Genomic DNA, 20,679 nt, shown 5'->3' with positions numbered 1-20,679 from the left:
ATTTTAGCTCCAACATTGATTGAACTCAACTGTTTATAACTTTCTTTCTTTCTTTTTCAGTAACCAAACAGCTGATGGGCCCAATTGACTTCCATAGTATGAATGGGAAAAAAAATACTATGGAAGTCAGTGTGGCCCATCAACTGTTTGGTTACTGATATTTTTCAAAATATCTTCTTTTGTGTTCAGCAGGAGAAAGAAATTCATACAGGTTTGGAACAATTTGAGAGTGAGTAAATTATAACAGAATCCCTTTAACTCTGGTGTGTTAGATTAGGATTGGAACACAACTTTGCAGAAAAGTGGACCGCAAGGGCCAAAGTTGAGAACCCTTGCTTTAATGCACATGTATTTTCACTCAGTTTAATTAATGTTATATATTAATGTGCTGCTTTCATTGAAGCACACAAACACGTACACTGTTTTTGAAACTCAGTCACAGTGATTTTGCCAAGTAAGACATGTTCCTGCATCAACATATTTTGAACATATTAATTTTAACATTATAATCAACATTCCTGTCTGAAAATTTAATCCTAACCCTATCCCTACCCCTAAACCTAACCCTACCCGTAACCTATCCTTAAAATCAAAAGGGAAATGAGGTTAATAACACTGATGTAGAAGCATCTAACTCTGGTTGCAATCCTAAACTTGACATAAACTGTAAACTTGTGCCTTAAATCTGATTGGTTGATTGGAATGTTGTTCCAGGATCAACAATGTTGATCCTGGAACATGTTGTACTTGACGTTCACCCAGTTTCACAGATGCTGCACAGACACACAAGCATCTCTCATCTAGCTTCACGTTGAGCATTTTTTTTTCTTCCACTTCATACATTAAAACTGCTTAGTGCACAGCTAGCAGTGGATTATCCTTTATTTATATTGCAATTATATAATGTATTGTTAACGTTACTCAAAACATATTAAATAGTTCTCTTCTCTGTGCACGAACTAATGGCCAAAATGGCTCAATTCAGCACAGCACAATTCATGGCTACTCTGGATGTACATGTGAGAGATCATAACGGCACATTCAATTACCTTTCATTTCAATCGCTAGCCTCCTGTACATACTTTTATTGTTCAGATGTGATGACCTGCTGTCAGTAAATGTGAATATTGAATCTTGATAACTCTTATAAAATTGAAGATATAAACAATGTCCTGCCCTCAAGGAGATCTTAAAATGGGAATGTGTCTATATTAAGATATCCAGCATCATAGTGTTAAATAAATATGTGAGCCAAATGTTTATGACCATTTGCACAATTGCTTTTATGTCGAAAAACATAAACACAGAATATGGGAAACTAAATAAAATCACATTGTCCATAAGCAGTTACAATTCAAACATTTCTTTCATAAGCAGTAATGAAAAAAACATAAATAAAATAGATTTTTCCAATGTTTTCTTCGAGGTTGCCATTATGAGGAGCAGAGGCTTAAAAGCATGCAGCACCAGGGCAGCGCTTGATGTCCTTTAGGCCTCAGCTATTCATCTTTTCCTATTGGGTAATCAGAGATGTACAGGCCACAACACTGGGTGACCTGCAGCTGAACCTGTGTGGCTGACAGATTTTAGTAACAGAAGCTTTCATTTGTGGCATTTAATGTATTTCATTCCGGACCACAAATGGATTGTACTGCAGGATCAAGTGATGTCGAATTGATGTTTCTTCTCTTTGTATGAAGAGAATAGAGCAGGGACTGCTGCTGCAGCCATGACAGGATAATATTTAAGTGAGCCCTCTGCATGTGTGATTATTGACCTTGCATGGAGGAAGAGGGCGTTTGAAGGAACAGTGAGGATTTTGGGCCTGAAACTTTCAGGAAAGCCATGGGTCAACCATCTCTCTGTGTCAGCAGTGCTGTCCTGTTCATGTTGAAACCGTATCAGTAGGGAAAGGCATCACACAGACCCTGGCCAAGTTTTCTTGCCCAATAGATCAGGGTTGGCATGCCGTTAAGGGCTCTGGAAGGTCATTCGTTCTGACTTCAGCCATGCCAGAGAGCTGCTGCCAACCTTGGTGATGCATTCTCAGCAAAGCTCAGCAGTGAGCTCCTTCCACATGCAGACCCTTCCCACTGCATGTTAGCATTCTACGGCGCGCTCTGCCCCTTCTACAAGGCCAGTTGAGAAAGAGAGTGTAACCGAAGCCCATCAGAGAGGATGAGCTTGGTTCAGTGCAGGGTTAGACCTACAAGCCCCCCAAAGATCAAAGCGTGTGTCCCATTCACCTTGCATGCAAAATCAGCAGTGGGCCCAGACTAAAGCCCTCTGGAACGACGTTATGATTGGCTGCGACTCAAGCGAGGTCAGCAGGAGAGGAGTGTGAGTACAGACTGAGAGCAGGACTTTGTGTCACTTGGCCCAACTGCCAACCAAAGGCCAAATTTCAAGGATGCATGTGTTTTAATGTGTGGTTTCTGTTAGGAGGCAAGAATTTCACGAGACTCTCTGTGACTATAATATATTTTACTGTACAGCGCTGCAGGAATGAAACCCACAAAAAAAGCATTTAGCACTAGTTCTAGTTCCATTGTTCTAAAGTCAGTGGGGTCAGTGTGTGTGTGTGTGTGTGTGTGTGTGTGGGGGGGGGGGGGGGGTAGTAGGTCCCTGGCTAAGGCCGTACCTGATCGGCTGTCACCATCAGCACCGCCATGGCTCCCTGGGCTTCCTAAGCCGCGATGGCTCCCTGAACTACCTGAGCCACCATGGCTACCTGAACCTCCATGGTCCCCTGAGGTTCCGGCGCCTCCATGGTCCCCTGAGGTTCCGGCGCCTCCATGGTCTCCTGTGCTTCCGGCGCCTCCATGGTCCCCTGAGCTTCCGGCGCCTACATGGTCCCCTGAGCTTCCGGCGCCTCCATGGTCCCCTGAGCTTTCGGGCACCTCCATGGTACCCTGAGCTTCCGGCGCCTCCATGGTCCTCTGAGCTGCCAGTGCCGCCCTGGAGGCTTTCCGTCCTACCTTGATCTCCCCTGGTCAGCCTCTAGGGTGCCCGCCCTCCCACCCCAGTTTATGGTGCAAAGACGCGCCTCCGAGGAGGGGAGAGTAATGTTACAGTCACATGGTCACCTGTCACTTCTGCACTTCACTTCCCAGCATCCTCCTTGACTCTCACCTGCATGCACTTCATTATCACACACACCTGCACCTCGTCTGCACCTTCATCATCACTCCTCCATAAGCACACACCTGACCTCAGTTAGGGGTCCAGTCTCGTTAATGCTACACGAACTACCTACCCGTTTCTCCAGCGATTTCTCCTGTGTCCTGTTCTCCAGCGTTTACCTCCAAGTATTACCTTTATTCTCCAAGTTCATTCTGTAAAAGGTTGAGGTGTGTGTATTCAACCTGGTTTCCTCTTCATCGAATCCCACGAGTCCCTGCACCTGTAAGGAAAAGACATTCCATTATTCTCACGTCCACAGAACATCAAGTCTCCATTGTGTGCCTACAATGTTGATTGCTTTAAATTCTGGCATAATTTTCTCACCCTCAAGTTGTTCTAAACTTTGAACACCAAGGAACATATTTGGAAGAATATTTGTAACAAGCAGATCTCGGCAGCCACACACAAAGGGGTTCCCATAGCGCTGACAGCGCAGCATCTTGTTCCCACTTTCTCGGGAAACAGGGTTACAGTCAAGTAATCCGAAACATTTACAAACACGTCTCATTATGAATCTAATGAAAAGCTGTATTCATCTGCCCACAAAAATGTTGGACATTATGCAAATATAGGGCCAGTTGCGTAAACATAGCCATTATCAATCATTATATCATTATCATTAATCAATCATACTTTTCGTTATGACATCAGACCGATTTACGTTTACATAACTGACTTAAAAAAGTTACGTACAGTCTTAAAGAAAAAAAAAGACTAGTCTTAGCAGTTTATGCAACCGGCCTTGACCTTAATTAGCTTGTTCATATGTGTTTTATTAGGGTTGGAGCAAAAAAAAGAAAAGACTATGGCCCCTCTTGAGAACCACTATGGCAGCCCTTGTTTTTATATCACAATGCAGTAAAAGCTTTGAATATGAAACCTTTAGCAGGCTGAACCGTTTATGAAGGATGCACCTGAACTTCACTATCCTCAGGCACTATAATAAACTCTTACAGGTTATGATGGGACTCTGCATTCTCACTGAAAGGCAAATGTTAATTAGACACAGCTGAACAGACCCCACCACTCGCACACACAGCTCATAATCCAATCCTGGCTTATAAACATGGCTGGCAGTTCCTGCGCCGTCTTCCTGGGTGGCCGATTGGTCAGTTTATGAGAAGGTTTAGAGAGTAAAAGAGCACCACTGTTATTCTTGAGATCTGGCTGCACACACCTCTCTCACCCACAAATAAAAGCAGCCATCCGGAATGTTTCCGGTTGAAAGGAACACTAAAGCATTCAGGGAATGTTTAGTCTTGATTTAATAAGTACTTTTAATCAAGTTGCTCTTTTTTGGTGTAATGCTGCAAGTCACAAGTTAAATAAGGGCACATGTCATGCTGCTGGCACACACATGTGTTTGATGTTTGTTTAAATTTCTGAGCTGAGGGGATTTTTCAGAGGTTTTTTTGAATGTTGGTTCTGGTCATGTTGAATAAAGGCTGTATTTACAGAACTGCTCCCCAAAGATGTGTGGCTGCTCCAGTATGGAGAGGAGATCTGAGGACCTGCCGATGGTGACTTTACAAGTGCTTCACTTTAGACCACTTGTGGTGTGGCTGTAAGTTATGAAATCATGCTGAGAGAACATTTTTAAGTCTTTTTTTATGCTTTTATCCTTGTGTGTGTGTGTGTGAATGAATAAAGCAGCGTTGCTCTAGATACTGACTGGGTGGTCAAAGAGGATTTACCTACTCTGTCAAAATTTCTTTAAATATTTATGTCAGTGTATTTCTGTCTTGAAGCAAATGTGTCCCTTGACTATAGGCATAACCCAAGGCCCTGTAACAGCCTAATTATTTAAAACGTATTTCTTTATAAACGTTTTCTATACATGTTTGGCAAGGTGAATGTGAATGACATAATTGTCATCACAGAAGCGTGCAAGGTGGTCTGCATCATCAACATCATTACCTGTGGTCTATGACTGTACATAGCAATATCACCATTTCAAATGACATTATGTGGCGTCATTGTGAGGGTGTGATGTGGCCTTCAGATGTGTTTGCATCAGATGTCTTTTTCTAAGCAGGTGTGATGAAGGGGTGTGCTATATATGTCTATGATCATATTGAATTCTCATTTTAATGATGTGTGAGATGATACTGAGTATGTTGCTCACATTGCAAAAACACACCTTGAGAATGCAGGCATTCACTGTGTGACGTAACCTAGGAGGCAGTTAGAATTACCCTAACCCAGACAGCAACATAGTGTCAGCCCGGGCCGATACTATGTAGCTGTCTGAGAAATGTTTTTGACTGATATTTATATTGATTCACATAAAATCGGTTTAAACAAATGGTTGAATGAATTACTCACTCATTAGAGTGTCTTAAATTATTTATGCAATTGTAATTGCTGTGTAAATGCATTAATGGCATCTCTGCATTAAACTATTTGTAAAAATACCTAAAAACACTTCAAATGCGCTGTTGTGCCACTTCTGCAGTGCAAAGATGGATTTTGTTGATACTGATTTAAATTGATTGCTAACAGCTTGTGTTTTCTATTATATTTAATCTTATTCTAATGGAATCTATTGATTTAATGTAAGAATTTGAAAAATATGATGCATAAATGTAGTAAGGTTAGAACAAAAAAATTGGCCTTATAAAGTCACCATCACAAAAACACACTCACATATTGTCACATATGTATTGACATAATGTCTGATTATTGTTATCAACAAAATCCCAGAAAATATTGAGAGGTCTTTTCGGTCAATATCGCACACCCCTAGTCTGATATACCTGCAGAAAGTGATGCATTAGGATTCCCTTTCATCTCTATGGCAGTTGCTTGCTGTTGTTGCCATCTTTGCTTTCTGCCAATTGTTCGCCGTAAGCACCATGTGACATTACAGTGGACGGGAAAATGTATGTCTGTTTCACAATGAAGGCACTAAACATCAACGAAGATGTAGTATTGACAACTGTTCAGGCAAAACCCTGATGACTATCGGAGTAAAATCTCAGGGGGCAGTTGTGGTCTAATGGTTAGAGAGTCGGACTTGTAACGTAAAGGTCGCGGGTTTGAGTCTCAGTACCATAGGTGTAGGTGGGAGGAGTGAATGAACAGCACTCTCTTCCACTCTCATTACCCTTGAGCAAGGCACCTAATCCCCAGTCGTTCCCTGGGCGCGCAGCAAAAAATGTCTGCCCACTGCTCAGGGTGTGTGTTCACGGTAAGTGTGTGTGCTCAAACCTCTGCTCTGTGTGCACTTGGATGGGGGAAATGCAGAGCACAAAGGGGTAAGTTGTGCCTTTGGGGAGAATACGTTGGGGTGCCAGTTTGCCAAATTGTGCCAGTGATTTCTGAAGTAAAACATTTTAATGTTATGAACTGTAATGCTATATGAAAGCAAGACAAATTCAATACAACATTACTAATTTAAGGTTTATTTAGATATTGTCACCCTGTTAAACTGTTGGAATAAGTCATATTTTGTAGTTTTTGGGAAAACACACTGTTGTGTTCACGTAATACATATATATATATATACATACATACATACATACATACATACATATACATACAGTTCTAGTTCTGCTATTGAGGATGCCTGTTTTACGTTGCACATTCTGACACTGTGAGGCCACTGTAGGTGCGCGCTGTTGTGTGGGTTCCGGAAAAATAAACGAGTGAGTTGATGCATTGAAAGTTGAAACTAGTTGTTATTTTTTCACCAATATAACACACACACACACACACAACTTAAATACTCAATATATGATATTTGTGAATCATTTCAGGCAAAAAGGCTTTGACAATAGATGCCTGTTGACATCCATAGAACGCTGTCAGTCGATTATGTAACATATAAGAATAAAGTGACTAGGCTAATTTCTAAACATCCTATTGTGACTTAGGCCACTTAAAAACTGAATAAACTTCTCTTTAATAACATAGTGCAAACTCAAAACTGAAATCAGTGTTAGCTAAATTAAACAAATGGCATGTAAGTCAAACACTGATGAGGCATGCCCATCTCCTCACTTCTCCAGATTATAGGTCTAGGTGGTCTGTATCTTGCCTACTTAACATCCCACTTGTCAATGCTGCAGGGGAATATAAACTTCTGCTCCCTTCTGTCTGTACCACCAAGTTTTTGGGGTGTGGGTAGTTTCTTAAACACATCACCTCTAGGGATGACTCCTTCATAATTTTCTTCAAATGTAAAGATGGGCTTTCCATCCATAGACTTCTTACAACTTTGGCACAACTTAACCCAGGCCCTTTGGCACAAATCACCCCAGACCCACTAGTTTGAAAAACTAGCATGATCCAGCAGTTAAGAGTTAACATCATGCTAACTGTATAGACTCATTGTGTAGCCTGCTAAAGCACTAAAGCATGTGTGTTTTCAAACTTGTCTATAATTGTTCAGACTCTACAATCAAAAAACCTTGATCATAGAAATTTTACTTTGAAAGGGGGAAAAAAAACGGTAAAATGTGCTTACCTCTCATGCCATGTGTCTCTCGTCTTTGGAGTAAAATGGATGGCTTTTCAAAATTATGCGGTCACTTGACCAATTTCTTCTATGGTTTTCCAGAAACACTGGGTGGAACTACCCCACCCCCACCCCCCACACAAATCACCCCACTCTCCCCTACATCATTTCATGGAAAGTTTTTTTTTTTCTTCTTAAACATTTTTAGTTGAATATTCGTCTAACATTTAAAAACAACTTTTTCGGTTTTAAATTATTAAAAGAGAACTTCAGAAATAAAGCTTTCATAACATTTTTGTTAGCTAGGCAGCCACTGATCTCACAACAAGACCGGTCTGTCCTCTAAACATGCGTTCTGCTTCTCAGCATCTGCCCTAATGCAGTGATTCATGTTTTTAATTGATTTAACCTTTCCGAGCTGCTCCATCACTTACTTCAACTTGTTCTGCTACTGATCCGTTCACAAACTATGGGTTGGATGAAATAAATCTGAAAGATGATCTGCTTGATTCCATACCACAGAAAAGCATGAAAGTTCAAAGAAATAGTGGTGAAATTAATAGGACACTTCATAAGAAATGCATTTACTACTTTATCTGTCATAAAAGCTACCGTGTGCTGACTTGAAAGTGACGCCGCTTGTTTGATGAGAATAATTGGATCTGTAAGTGCCTGTGTATAACAGCCCAGATCATCATCAGCACAGCTTTGATAAGATCCTGCTGATTTATTGCTGTGTTTATAGACCACCGCACGGATATACTTTTTCCCTGAGAGGCCGGATATTGCCTCTAGTCTTTGTCTGTGTTTCAGAGTCATCTGGATCTGCTGCTGTATCCTTCCCACCTCGCGAACCCCTGTGGTCCGAGCTGACTTAATGCAAAGCCTGCATGAAGTCAGCACTCTTTTACAGCTTTCCAGATGATTTAGTTGTGAGACAGTCCAGTGTAGTCTTAAATCTGAGATCTGTTGGACTCTGTGCCAGTTCTGATGTTATGAGAGCTTAGTGCCCTGGTTATGAATTGGAGCCCATAACTACTGGGTGTAGCTGATGGATATTTGGCACACTGGGCACAATTTATATCATCACAGAACTACGATTATAGAGGCCCTGTCAGCGGAAATGGACCACCTCTCCTGTTTCTCTCTCCATGTGGTAATGTTAGGGCCTGCATACCCAAGCAATATGTGGACTCGTTAACACTAATTACTCGTTGCAGACTAATTAATACAATAAATGATTATAAATACCCTTGTTTGAGGTGTACCATAAAGATTACATGATAAAATTTTGGTAATGCTTATGTAACTGTCCATAATTTATTTATTTGCCAAACAATGGTAATGTTCTTCAAATTGCCAGTTACAGAGAGTTTCAGTTAAGTGGATCCACAACAGCTTTGGTGCCTACGCTCTGTTGTTATGTATCACCATCATTGTCCTGCATTCTTATTGGTTTGCTGGCATATGGACAATTTCATGTGCATAGAAAGCTGTCCGCGACTGGTTCGCCCAAGCGGAAAAATGTGCTGTTGCTGCCAGATCTCGATCACCAAAAATTACAATGTAATAGATACTGATTAAATCAAATGGGAAAAAAGATATAACTGAAACTATTAACATAGTATTTCATTTATATTTTACTTGTATTTTATTTATAATAAACAAACAAATATTATATTGAAAGGTTTTGAACCAGTTATGACGTAACAAAGCCTCATTTACTGAAATCATGTGACTTTGGCAGTTTGAAACACACTCTGAACCACTGATTCGAAAGATTTGTAAAGGTTTTGAAGCTTCATGAAGCAGTGTTTCAAATGCTCCATCACTATCACAAACACAGGGTGCTTATGGGTGCTTGTGAAAGCATGGCTCAACAGGTAAATGTAGGCTACTTCCAATAAAAGGTCCAACATATTAGAAATACTTTTAGCTGTGTTGCTATGTGTCATGAGAGTAAGCAACTGAGTAGCTAACTCAGTCTAGAGCGAGCACGAGCGTCTCGATAAACCCATCCAACATATATGCACCAGTCACATTTTTTATTTTTTTTGACATGACGCACCACCCAGCATACCTGGTTAAAGAAGTCATCGCTCGCCACTTAGCCTGGTGTAGTGTCGTAGGCCGTCACAGTGAATGCAAGGATTTATACATGAGCTCAGCCCCATGTTAGTATTTGTGTAGTGTGAGTGAATGAAAGCATGTGCACATTTTTAAAAACATTTTAATTTACTACGCGGTCCACTGACTGGGAGGACTGATGTGTGCGATTTCATCTAAATACTGTTGTTTTTTGTTTTTTTTTGCCTTCAACAATGTCTTAAAATCTCAGGTCCTGAATTTTCATGCACACGAGGCCTGTGGTTCATTCTTTTTGCATAAGAACTTGAATGTTCAAGCTTGTTCATTTCCTTTGCCTTTAAGTCAGTGTGCATGCTTAAAGGGTTAGTTCACCCAAAAATGAAAATTATGTCATTAATTACTCACCCTCATGTCATTCGACACCCGTAAGACCTCCGTTCATCTTCGGAACACAAATGAAGATATTTTTGTTGAAAGCTGATGGCTGAGAAAGGCCTCAGATAGGCCTCCATTGGCATTCAGTACATTCACACTCACAAGACCCATAAAAGGCACTAAAAACGTCGTTACAAAGTCCATCTCACTACAGTGGCTCTACAATAATCTTACGAAGCGACGTCAATAGTTTTTGTGCGCGAAAAAAAATTAAAATAACGACTTTATTCAACATGTCCTTGTTTTCCGTTTTGGCCTCTGCCGTGAACTCACGAAGCACCACGTCGCATGCGCGAGAATCTCAGGCCTTTCTCAGCCATCAGCTTTCAACAAAAATATCTTCATTTGTGTTCCGAAGATGAACGGAGGTCTTACGGGTGTCGAACGTCATGAGGGTGAGTAATTAATGACATAATTTTTGATTTTTGACATGAATTTTTGGGTGAACTAACCCTTTAAAGTGGGGTAACATTCATGTTATTCAGCTAATTTTCACAGGAAAAATTTAATCAATTCCACATAGGAATCCACATAGTTAGGATTTTCATGTAGGAATTATTATCAGTTGTAATTTCGGATCTGTGTCTTTCTAATATTTTAAAAATCAGCTTCTTTAAATGTACTTAGCATGTACCATCTAGTTTGCCTTTGCATGGCCCTGAATGTTGCAATTTTGCTAGGTAATTGCGTGGTTTTGTATTTTATTGCTAGTCTATAGTTATTATAATTAGCTTAAAAAGCAATATTCTGGGTTTAGTACAAGTTAAGCTGAGTTCAGTTGCTTTTTTAGGATTTAAAAGCAGAAATGTGAGACATATAATTATATATAAGCACTTTACACTTTAATTCCTCTGTTAAAACCTAAACATGGCACAGTGATGACTTAGAATACAATGTTCATGCAGTGGTGAAACTAGTTTCTAGTGTACTTTTACAAAGATCTCTCACCCATCTCTGCCACTCTACACCACAAACATGATGAAAATCACATGATGTCTCTTGTGTTAATCAAACAGACCTTTTAATGAATATAGTGATCATTGAGTCCCACCCTCTGTTACATGACTTTTAATGAATGCCTCACTTCTCTTTATTGGTCTTTCTCCAGTTCTCTCTCTCTATCTCTCTCCTGCTGTGGTAGGATGACTGTGTGTGTGTTGGGTGAGGTTATACTCGCTCTGTCAGGACTCCCTGTAGCGATTGGAATTTAAGCCACAGGTAGCTATTAAATTCCTGCAGGAGCTTGGAAGAGTAATTTAAGAGGTGGCAATGCCAGAAAGCGCAGCTTTTACATGGAGGGACCTGCTCATTCTCTCAGGGAAGAAACACATTACTGCACACTGAGTAGATTTCAGAGACGTAGCGCTTCGTGTCTTGTTCTTGTTCTGTGACTTTTCAATATTGTTGCAGAAATGTGTTACTATAAATGTGTGTGATGATCCAGTTATGAGCTTTAAGCTCTCAGCATGAAAGGTTAAGATGTAGTCGGATGAGTAGAAACCTTTATGATCACACCAATCTACCTCATTAGTTCAGTAATATAGCCTGAGAATGCAGAAAACGTCTTTGCATTTTCCCACACATTGATTTATGTATAATCTAAAGCAAATGTTTTCTACAAGCTGCACAGGGGAAAAAATAAAATAAAATGATGTAAGTAAATTTCGCAAATAATCACAAAGAAATGCCAAGTAACACATTTATTAAATATGAAAGTAGAAATACTGAAATAGTATTTTCCTGTCCAACATGCTCCAATTATCTTTTTTATTTATACATGCATTTTGATTTGAAGCTGCTTTTAAAGAAACAGATAATTCTGTCATCATTTACTCCCCCTCATGTTGTTCCAAACCTGCAAGACTTTCTTTCTCCTGTAAAAGACAAAATAAGATATTTTGAAGGAAGATTTGAATGATATGAGGGTGAGTAAATGATGACAGAATGATCATTTTCAAGTGAATGATCCATTTAATGTGTGTGTCAGCACTGCTGTTTTGGCTGAGTCTCCAAGTGATCTTCTGGGGGGTCTGTTTCTTGTGGTTCTTTGTGATCTGAAACGTGTGACTTCAATGACTGTTCCAGTTAGTCACCCTCTTTAGCTATTTTCTAAAGCCCTGATCCCATGTTCCCATACTAATGACATTTTTTTGTAATTGTTTTATTGCCAGTGATGTGTACTGATGTGTAAAATGAAAAGGTTATGCTAACAAAAATAGATTTGATTAGAATTGGAAAGAGTTTCCATTTCACTCCTCTCCAGGAAAACCTTTAAGGAAACGCATATTTTCCCTCAATTCACTGTGAATTTCTCCATCAAACCAAAACTTCAACCGCATTGTTGAACCTGGCCAGAATCTGTTTGAAACAGACTATACATTTATTTAGGACAGACTACACAATGCAGACGGTTCCAAGAACATCACATGTAAACTAAAAATAATCTGCAGTATAGGAAACTTCAACTAACTAAAATTAATTAAGCTTTTCAATACAACAAAAGTGCAATACAAAAATTTTTGTGTGTGTGTGTGTGTGTGTGTATGACTAATGGTATTAACCAAGTATTCAAATCTCAGATATTCATAAAGAATGATGTGAGAGATATTAGGCAAAAATATGTCATTTATAATCTCTCTTTGCAGTCTATGTAGAAGCAAATGGACAATGGTGTGATTGTGGATCAGAGTAAAGCTCTCTTTCTCGCTCCTTCGTGGTCATTGTCTTCAAACGGTGTTAGACAGTAATGGAAGTCAAACACAGAGTCTCTCGTATGGATTGTTGGGCTCTTATTGCATGACCAGCCCATTATTTTCATGTGAAATGGTTTCACATGCCTTTAGAACTAACCGTGCTGTGATCTGCATTCAGAAAGTTTGAAGCCACTGCTCACTTTTATTGATATGGAGGCCCTGTAATCAGCAAAACCACAGATGGCTGAGACTTATATCAGCCAGATTTGTGTGTCCGTGTCATGTCAGAAATGGCAGTCTGCTTTATTCTTTCTGTAAGCATCTTGTCACCATCTGAGGAGATCTGTGGCTTGTTTTCAAAGCGTGACCCCCTGTGCAGAGAAGAGGCAAAGGGCTGTTTGCACTCCTGAACTTTAAAGAATTTGCTGTCTCTCTGAGGCTCAGAAAATGATGGGAGGAATGCTGTAAACAAGCTTTCAGACAGCCTGCCTACATGCATGAGTCACACCTCTCGTGATGATGTGAATAACACGCCAAAGCCTGATGGTGGTCGGATCCTGTGGTTGAACACAGATTACAGGATGCTGATGAGGCATATTGAGCTCAACTTCATAAAGCCTCTCCGTCAGTAATTAACTCAATCACAAACAGCACTCATATTTCATTTGCATGTGACACGTGAGGCTTTACTGAGGTAATGGGCCCCATCTGAGAACAGAATTCATTTTTCTATCAGATCTGGTGTCTGAATCATAAATGGACCTTGAAATAGGATGGAATGAATGATATTCCATGACGATAAGGGTAAAGCTCAATTTACACCAGGGCTGAACCACCCAGTGAATCTCATTTTAAAGGCTATTTATTATTTGCTTTAACTAACTGTTTAGTATGATCAATGTAAGTCAGGCCACAGAGGGGCGGCTTTCTTTCTGACTTTTTTATTACTCTGTTTACTTATTGATTAATTGAGCTTTAGTAATGTTTTGGAGAAAAGTTGGTTTATGCTGATCTATGCCGACCTAAATTCACATTCTCAGATTTTGTCTCAGATGTTTCACCTAAAATTTCTTATAATTTTACCCCCATCTCATCCAAGATGTTCATGTCTTTCTTTCTTCAGTCGAAAATAAATAGTTTTTTAAGGAAAACATTCCAGGATTTTTCTCCACATAATGATTTCCAATTGCAAACAACGGGTTGAAGGTCCAAATCGATGCAGTTTCAAAGGGCTTCAGAGGCTCTGCGGGAATAGGTGGAATGAGGAATAGGGTCTTATCTAGCGAAACCATCTGTCATTTTCTAAAGAAAAAAACATTTATATACTTTTTAACCTCAAATGCGCAACTTCGGTGTTGTTCTTCTTCACGGCATATGACGTCCGAAAAAAAATCCTGGAATGTTTTCCTCAAAAAACTATTTATTTTCGACTAAAGAAAGAAAGACATGAACATCTTGGATGAGATGGGGGTGAGTAAATTATCATGAAATGTTAAAGGTCCTGTTCTTCGTGATCCCATTTTTCAAACTTTAGTTAGTGTGTAATGTTGCTGTTAGAGCATTTATAATACCTGTAAAATTATAAAGCTCAAAGTTCAATGCCAAGCGAGATATTTTATTTAACAGAAGTTCCCTTTCAAAGCCTACAGCGAACGGCCGGTTTGGACTACATCCTGGTATTTCCTGCTTTAATTACGACAGTAGAGCAGTTTGTCGACTAACCTCCGCCCACAAGAATACGCGAAAAAGGGGGCGTGGTTTTGTTGCTCCCGCGTGGAGAATAGGAAGTGTTGCGTTCGGTTGCGTTCGTATAGTTTGTTTGTTGCCATGTCGTCGAGACGCTGTTATTTTCATCCCGGAGTCAAGTCACCTTTGTTTGGCTTTCCCAGGGACGCTGTACTTAGAGATCATTGAGCGCATGCATCCCCGTTATGGTGAGAGGCGTGAACTTTCCGGTAACGTGCGCTCTGCGTGCGCTAAGCTGCTGTCGAATCACAACACGGGAACCGCTGGCACAATCAGAACTCGTTACGTGTTTCTGAAGGAGGGACTTCATAGAACAGGGAAATCTTTCAAGCCGTTTTGAGGACAGTGAAAACAGCGGTATACAGATAAGTAAATTGTGTGAAAAATACAGTGTTTTTTTACACGCGAAACATGAACACATGTTATATTGCACACTGTAAACACAATCAAAGCTTCAAAAAAACACGAAAAACGGGACCTTTAATTTTGAAGTGAACTTATCCTTTAAGACTTATTAAATGACTGGCTAACCTACATTATATGCATGAACAATTTCCTGTCAAATATTATTACTACTCCATGAATCAGACTTATTTGTTCAGCACATCCCGCAGATGCTCGATTGGATTGAGATCTGGGATTTGGAGGCCAAGTCAACACCTCAAACTCGTTGTTGTGCTCCTCAAACCATTCCAGAACCATTTTTGCTTTGTGGTAGGGCACATTATCCTGCTGAAAGAGGCCACAGCCACCAGGGAATACCGTCTTCATGAAAGGGTGTACATGGTCTGAAACAATGTTTAGGTGGTATGTGTCAATGTAACATCCACATGGATGGCAAGGTCAGAACATTGCCCAAAGCATCACACTGCCTTTGCCGGCTTGCCTTCTTCCCATAGTGCATCCTGGTGACATGTGTTCCCCAGGTAAGCACACACGCACCTGGCCATCCACCTGATGTAAAGGAAAACGTGATTCATCAGACCAGGCCACCTTCTTCCATTGCTCTGCGATCCAGTTCTGATGCTCACGTGCCCACTGTTGGCACTTTCGGCAGTGGACAGGGGTCAGCATTGGCACCCTGACTATATTGCGGCTATGCAGCCCAATATGCAACAAACTGTGAAGCACTGTGTATTCTGACACCTTTCTATCAGAACCAGCATCAACTTCTTGAGCAATTTGCTCGTCTGTTTGATCAGACCACGCGGGCCAGCCTTCGCTCCCCACGTGCATCAATGAGCCTGACCCTGTCGCCGGTTCACCACTGTTCCTTCCTTGGACCACTTTTGATAGATACTGACCACTGCAGACCGAGAACACCCCAGTTTTGGAGCTGCAGTTTTGGAGATGCTCTGATCAAGTCATCTAGCCATCACAATTATGCCCTTTTCAAACTCGCTCAAATCCTTACGCTTGCCCATTTTTCCTGCTTCTAACACATCAACTTTGAGGGCAAAATGTTCACTTGCCGCCTAATATATCCCACCCATTAACAGGTCCTGTGATGAAGTGATAATCAGTGTTATTCACTTCAGCTGTTCTGATGATTCCTCATGTGCGTGTGTGTGTGTATATATACATATATATATATATATATATATATATATATATATATATATATATATATATATATATATATATATATATATATATATATATATATATATATATATACGGGGGACGGGGAAATTGCCAAGCAGCTTGGTGAAAAAAGGTCCACTGTTGGAGCAATCATTAGAAAATGGAAGAAGCTAAATATGACTGTCAATCTCCCTCGGACTGGGGCTCCATGCAAGATCTCACCTGGTGGGGTCTCAATGATCCTAAGAAAGGTGAGAAATCAGCCCAGAACTACACGGGAGGAGCTGGTCAATGACCTGAAAAGAGCTGGGACCACCGTTTCCAAGGTTACTGTTGATAATACACTAAGACGTCATGGTTTGAAATCATGCATGGCACAGAAGGTTCCCCTGCTTAAACCAGCACATGTCCAGGCCCGTCTTAAGTTTGCCAATGTCCATTTGGATGATCCAGAGGAGTCATGGGAGAAAGTCATGTGGTCAGATGAGACCAAAATAGAACTTTTTGGTCATAATTCCACTAAATGTGTTTGGAGGAAGAAGAATGATGAGTACCATCCCAAGAACACCATCCCTACTGTGAAGCATGGGGGTGGTAGCATCATGCTTTGGGGGTATTTTTCTGCACATGGGACAGGGCGACTGCACTGTATTAAGGAGAGGATGACCGGGGCCATGTATTGCGAGATTTTGGGGAACAACCTCCTTCCCTCAGTTAGAGCATTGAAAATGGGTCGAGGCTGGGTCTTCCAACATGACAATGACCCGAAGCACACAGCCAGGATAACCAAGGAGTGGCTCTGTAAGAAGCATATCAAGGTTCTGGCGTGGCCTAGCCAGTCTCCAGACCTAAACCCAATAGAGAATCTTTGGAGGGAGCTCAAACTCCGTGTTTCTCAGCGACAGGCCAGAAACCTGACTGATCTAGAGAAGATTTGTGTGGAGGAGTGGGCCAAAATCCCTCCTGCAGTGTGTGCAAACCTGGTGAAAAACTACAGGAAACGTTTGACCTCTATAATTGCAAAAAAAGGCTACTGTACCAAATATTAACATTGATTTTCTCAGGTGTTCAAATACTTATTTGCAGCTGTATCATACAAATAAATAGTTAAAAAAATCATACATTGTGATTTCTGGAATTTTTTTTTGATTATGTCTCTCACAGTGGACATGCACCAATGATGACAATTTCAGACCCCTCCATGATTTGGAGTGGGAGAACTTGCAAAATAGCAGGGTGTTTAAATACTTATTTTCCTCTCTGTATGTATATATATATATATATATATATATATGTATATGTATGTGTGTGTATATATATGCATGCCTTCATTTGATTGCCACATTATTTGATAGTAAATTTGTATTTAATCATAAGTCCAGAAATAAAATTAAAACAGGCAACATAGAATTTCTGAAAAAATTAAAATAAATCATATTATTGAAAACATTTGTTTTAACTTCATAAATTCATTTGATTAGATATGCTTTTTGATTAATTAAAATCTAACGAAATCAGTAAAATGAAATTAAACCATTACAACGGAATCCAGAAAAATATGAATGGAATAAAAAAAATAAAGATTTTATAGGGCCCTATTCATGTTGACTTCAAACTTGCCTTGCCTTGACATAATAAAAGCATGACAGTAGAATTACCCTATTCATGCAGTTTACTGTCTATTAATGGTTTGATTGGACTGAATAAGCTTTATGTTCTTAAGGTTAGAGTATGTCTCCATTGTTTTAGTTCAAAGAAGCAGCCCAACTTAGCTCAGATCAGATGGTCAAGGTAACTTCTACAGTGTCTTGCATGTGTCCACAGAGAGCAGCTCTGGTCTGTGTGGAGCTAGACATACACTGGATTAGGTCTAATGAAGCCCTGAGATTCTTGCATGCCTCATTTGATAGACCATTAAGCCACTTTTTCAATAAGTAAGAGACGTCAAGAGGGAGAGGGAGAAACAGAGAGCTATTGAAAATGAACAGGAGCAAAGGTGTACAGAGATGACCTTTATTCTCTTTGAGTGCTTCATTAAAATGTACTGGGTGTTTAATTCCGCTTGCCTGCGTCCCTGAATGCGACACCCTGTTATTGTGGAGCGATCATACTGTAGAGGTACATGGATACCCAGCAGTGGTCACTTGAGCCCTCTCTGATGAAGTTAAAGAGGCTCCTCTGGGCCCAGCTTGACATTTAGATTGGATGTGGACGTCTCCCTCCTGTAGGCCCGGGTTTTAATTAGTTGAGATTGAAGAGGTCATTTATCTTCATCTCAATTGTATGGCTGTGAATCATCTGCTCATTTTGGAGTCCCTTTAAACATAACAGAACATTTTAGACACTTGTTTCCACAGTTTGAGCAGTAGTATTGCCCTTTGGAGGTACCATAAAGGACTTTGACTTCAGCTTGTTAACAGTGTCCTGCAGAACGCTGCTCATCCCTTCAGTGTTTGTTTACTGAATCTTTTGGTCACCCATAAAACTAAGTGCACACTAAAATCGAAAAACCCGTCACTGTCGGCATGAAGCGGAAGTTGCGCTAATCGTTTCTTCCCTGTTGATACATGTATCCAAGTGAAACAGATTTTGGAACCAGAAAAAAAAATTAGGACATGACTTGATTTTGTCCAGGGAGAATTGATTAGATGGTTGTGGTTTGCTATTGGTCGATCTCATGTGAGTAACAGGTAGTTTCGCCCTTGCACCAGTAATGATGTCATCAGAAAAGCGATGCTATAATGTGGAGGGGAAGTTTTTGATTAAAGATTACAAGGGTACATGAATGAAAAACAAATGAAGTGTGCTGATAAATCATAATACTGGTAAATACTGCAATATTTAATCAAATATATAAGAATTGTCCATTTCGATTTCATGGTGAATTTAACAACTCTTTCTGGCCCATCCATCACACAACTAATCTAGAATCATTCTCTTTTCTGCTCTGTACTGTAGGTATGATTCTGTTTCACACAAACTCATCAAGACAGTAACGACACAGCTGATTCTTCACAACGTCAACAGATACCATGCAGGGTGAGTCTGTGATACTTGTACTGAATTGGTCAAGGAGACGTGGGTCTGATGGGTATTTTGTTCATGTTACCTACCTATACAGTCTTACTCCCCCCTCTGCTCATACACTCTCTTGCAGTTTCACAGTGTGCGCACTAGGGATGGGCAATATGGACTTAAAAATGTATCCCGATATTTTCTAGTATTTATTGCGATAACGATATCAATGACAATAAATGTAGTATCACATATATATTTATTTATTTATTTATTTATTTATTTATTTATTTATTTATTTATTTATTTATTTATTTATTTATTTATTTATTTATTTCCACACCAGCCTTTTCAGAAATGGAAAAGTTGCAGATATAATTGTCTTCTGTTAAAGTGCAGGTAATGTTTAAATAGTGCAACTGTGCTGAAAAACATCACACAATAAAAACAATAATAATTCAGATCAATGACAAGTTTTACAAGTAAACCGATTCTGTATTTATTCATACACTTATGGTGCAAACAGTGGTAAAAATAGCAGAAACAGCAAAAGTAATTATCCCAAAAATGTCTTCAGATTACAAAAAAGTTGAAAATAATGATTTAATGATAGAACTTCAGTAGTTGATAAGATAATAATACCACAAAATCTTCTACTAATAAAAATAAACTGCACTAAGGAATAATGAGCTTCAGGGTTCATGAATATTAATCAAGTTGTCAGCGCTCATTCAAACTGATTTGCTGAAATCAAAACAGGCACAGTAATAGGTGCACGCCAGCCAATGAGATTCCCGTTTGTGCATTCTTTTCTTCCTGATCATTAAAGGCTGAATAATTCCAAATAAACGCCATTATTTTGCAGGAAAATACAACAAAGGATATTGTTTACATGCAATGATGGGATTTTTTTTTTCATCAGACCAACTAGATCTCTGAGCGAGTTCTACTGTTCTTCCTTGGTTAGTGGGCAGAGCACGAGACAAGCGCATACATTCTGACGATTGGCTGAGGTAGAGTACAATTTAAATTGTAAGCCAATCAGAGGTAGAGTTGGGCAGGTGTTTGAAAGCACGCATAGTAGTGATGGGCATTCGGCTCTTTTGACTCAGCTCACTGAAAAGAGCCGGCTCTTTTGGCTCACAAACGGCTCTTTAAATGACTTTGAGCAATTGAGCAATTCACCTTAGCTGTGTCCCAATTCAAGGGCTGCATCCTTTGAAGGCCGTGTCCTTTGAAGTGCGCGGCCGACGCGGCCTCCAAAGGACGCACCGAGACTCGTTTACAGTGGAAGGTATAGCGGATTGCGTCACCGCGGCGCGACGAAGGCTGTCCCAATTCGTAGGTCCTTCGAAGGATCCTTCAAAATACGGCCTGCAAATGCGTCCTTCTTTTCCCATGAAATGAAGGATAGTTGGATGGATGCTTCGCAGCCTTGCCTACCCCAGAATTCATTGCGCGCCGCGACGTCACATT

At 40.1% G+C, this 20,679-nt stretch overlaps 1 long non-coding RNA gene across 1 annotated transcript in view; it reads left to right on the top strand.

Moving 5' to 3' along the window:
• Positions 1-20,679, top strand: part of LOC307138419 — a 161,193-nt gene that overhangs the window by 24,755 nt on the left and 115,759 nt on the right. Inside the window, exon 3 of the long non-coding RNA XR_013818019.1 lies at positions 19,147-19,227. This is a non-coding gene — a long non-coding RNA (uncharacterized lncRNA). The remainder of the gene's footprint in view (positions 1-19,146; positions 19,228-20,679) is intronic.

This window comes from Gobio gobio, assembly GCF_949357685.1.
Source record: "Gobio gobio genome assembly, chromosome: 15".
Lineage (NCBI taxonomy): Eukaryota > Metazoa > Chordata > Actinopteri > Cypriniformes > Gobionidae > Gobio > Gobio gobio.
The sequence above is the reverse complement of the archived record's forward strand: the minus strand, read 5'-3'. Positions and strand labels throughout refer to the sequence as shown.